The following is a 3469-nucleotide window of genomic DNA, read 5'->3' on the forward strand; positions in this document are numbered from 1 at the left end:
TTTACATTTAGGTCTCTGATCCATTTGGAGTTAACCTTTGTGCATGGGGATAGATAGGGGTCCTGTTTCAATCTTCTGCATGTGGTCAGTCAGTCTTCCCAGCACCATTTACTGAATAGGTTCTCCTCTCCCCTGTGGTAGGTGGTGGGAGCTTTGTCGAAGATGAGTTGGAAAATTCACCATATTATTTGGTGAAAGGGATTGATAGTAATGGGACACTGCCGGGGGGGGGGCACATAACATCAATAAGAATACTAAAATTTACCTGTACGATGACCACTTATGTACCTAACCCTGAATTATACCCCATATCTTTAAAATAAAGAAAAACAAACAAAAAATTATGTTTGAAAGTGTAGGGTATGTGTATGTATGTGTGCCCGAATATATAAAAATATATGTATTCATATCTATCTACCTATTTATCTATGCTCTACCACCTATCTATCATCTTTCTCTCTATCACTTATCTACACATCTATCTGTCTATTGATGTATGTGTTAGGTATCGATGTATCTATCAGTCATTTATCTATTTACATATATACATAGGCAAACACACATTATGCAGACAGCGCATTCAGTTATAGTGAGTGACCCTAACCTAGAAATATGTCTATTACTTTTATTTTTTAGATCACTGCTGATGTGAGTGTAGGCGATATTTTCCCCTGAAGATTGCCATTCTTTATCCATGTTATTTATTTGTATGGAATGCATGATGCATGTCAATCTCATTTAGATATTCCATACCTCATTAGTAAGAAATCATAAGCCATGTTCCTTCTCCTTTTCTCTGAGCTCTGATTTTCTGATTTATCTTTGGCATCATGGTATTTGGGGGCGGTATTTGTTTTCAGAGACTCTCAGATGTTAATTTATAAATGTGTGGTAGAATCGAGTCTCTGTCTTTCCCCTCATTGCTATAATATTTCCAAACAGAGGAGTTTTAGAATATATAAACATTAATTTCTGGTTGACCACCTTTCCAAGGTCATATTATTTTGCTTCAATTAATATTACATTTAAATATTTGCATATCCCATAGTGTCTTTGGATTAAACGGAGAACATATGATTAATTCCATTGGTAGCCACAGCTCTGCTTTCAATATCTTATTAACATATAAATGATTCAGTTGAAAATGGAATGTATTCCCACTACATTTAGTCAGAATGTGGTAAAAAGCCACCTCGTTGGGAATATTCCCCTCCCCACCAAAACCCTGCTCTCTTTTTTGTTACCTATTCTTGCAAGATCCTTACTGACAAATGTCAGTTTTTGCCCTGTGCTCAAAATTAAATGTTTTGCTTCTTAAAAATGGATTTACAATAAAATAGATGAGTTTATGTAAATTATTAGCCTGGTTTTTTCTTTAAGGAAACCGAGTCTAGTCCCAAGTAAAGTGGCATTATTGTGTATTTTAGGAAAACTCTCAATTTTGACTGGCTGTGCTGGCTATGAAATAGAGAAACTGCAGAAAGTCAAGATAGTGATGCTGTTGTAATGCTGGCTATGCTATGTGTACTATGCCCTGCACCAGAGGAGGGAGTTGTGATCTGGAAGGTTTCATAGGTAAATATCTTCTCAACTGAGACCAGAGGAACCAAAGTTAGAAAAAGAAAGGGGGAGGCCGGGCAACCCCCTGGGGTTCCCTCCTACCACTGTGGGAGCTTTTCTGTCCTCTCAATAAATCTCGTTTTCTAAAAAAAGAACAAAGAGGGAGGCCGAGGCAAGTGGATTGCCTGAGCCCACGGGTTCGAGAGCAGCCCGGGCAAGTTGGCAAGACCTCGTCTCTACAATAAACAAAAAAATTAACCAGGGGTGTAGGCCATGCCTGTAGTTTCCACTACTTGGAAGGCTAAGGCAGAAGAATCGCTGGAACCCAGAAGGTCGACACTGGGGTGACTATGCGCTCATGGTGCCACTGCACTCATGCGCTCATGGTGCCACTGCACTCAAGTCTGGGTGAAGGAGTGAGACTCCAACTCAAAAAAAAAAAAAAAAAAAAAAAAGAAAAGAACAGAAAGAAGGAAGTAGAAGAAAGTAATAAAAAGAGGGAATAGAATGTAGAAACAAATTCAGAAGAGAGTTTGATGAATGGGTACAAATATACAGCTAGATAGAAGAACTAAGATCTGAACTATTCAATAGATCAGTAAGGTGACTATAGCTAACATGAATCTACTATACATTTCAAAATAGATAGAAGAGAATAATTTGAATGTTCCTAGCACAAAGAAAAGATAAATATATAAGGTGATGGATATTCCTATTACCCTGATGTGATTATATTAATGTGTCAGATTATATACCTATGAAAATATGTACACCCATAATGGACTTATAATTACAAAAGGAAATCAAGAGACAATAAATATGACAGGGTAGTAATACTGAGAGTGATTCAGTAAGGCTGAACAAAGGTGAGGGTGATGGGAAGACAAGGCAGGGAAACAGAGACCAGCATCCAAGTGCCTTTTAAATGAGCGAACAGAGTTGGATTTTTATGACAAAAGCCACTAAAGTATAACAAGACAAACATTCCTAGGAGTCCAAGTAAGAATGTGATTTTATGAGAGTAATGCTGTATTTTCTTTTTATGGAAAAATGATTCCATCTTTAACAGCATTCAGAAAACTTAACTAATCAATATCCTACCAATTTCAATGAAATATAACCTATTTCAAACAAGAACTACTTTGAAGAAAATGACCTCACGTCGGCATTTCTTAAAGTCTCAAACATGGCTCTTGATCATTTTCCTGCTTTCAGACAACATTTGAGGATGCGACCGGTGTATAATAAGTTCTAGTTGACTGAAATGACACTTCTGACTTATTCATGCCTCTCAAAATGTCTTTTAGGAACATTTTCTTCTGATACAAAGAATACAATTAAGGAAAAGAAATTTTCTTTAAGTATTTTTATATTTTGACATGAAACATCAGTATGCAGGACACTGTCATGAAAAAATTTACAAAAATATAAAAAAAGGAAACTTAATTATCTAGGAAAGAGTTGGGAACCACTTAAAAACCCTTGGAGGAAAGTACACATTTACATTATTACAAAAGGTAGGAAATTAGTCACTGTAGACAGAACCCCTCAGGTGTTTGGCATTCTCAACTGTCTTAAATAATGAAAAAGCAGAAATAATTTGAAAATAAGGCCACTGAACAGGAACATGAACAAAAAAGTTGCCAAAAAAGTTGCCAATGCAAAAATAACAGGAGAGAGAGAGAGAGAGAAAAACAGCATTAACATATTTGGTGCTAGCTTTCAATATCAGTCTTTGTCAGATCAAAGTAAGCACATGAGCATTTTTTAAAATTTCAAAAGGAAAATAAGAAAGAAAAGAACAATGTGGGCAGAGGAAGGAAATCAACTGACAGATAGGAGAAATGACAAATGAAATAAGAAGCAATGAGAGCCAAGGTAAACATTCCAAAGGATGAGAAAGCTGCCC

The sequence above is a fragment of the Carlito syrichta genome, unplaced genomic scaffold, assembly GCF_000164805.1.
Source record: "Carlito syrichta isolate Samal-C Ts95f unplaced genomic scaffold, Tarsius_syrichta-2.0.1 Scaffold305216, whole genome shotgun sequence".
Taxonomy (NCBI): domain Eukaryota; kingdom Metazoa; phylum Chordata; class Mammalia; order Primates; family Tarsiidae; genus Carlito; species Carlito syrichta.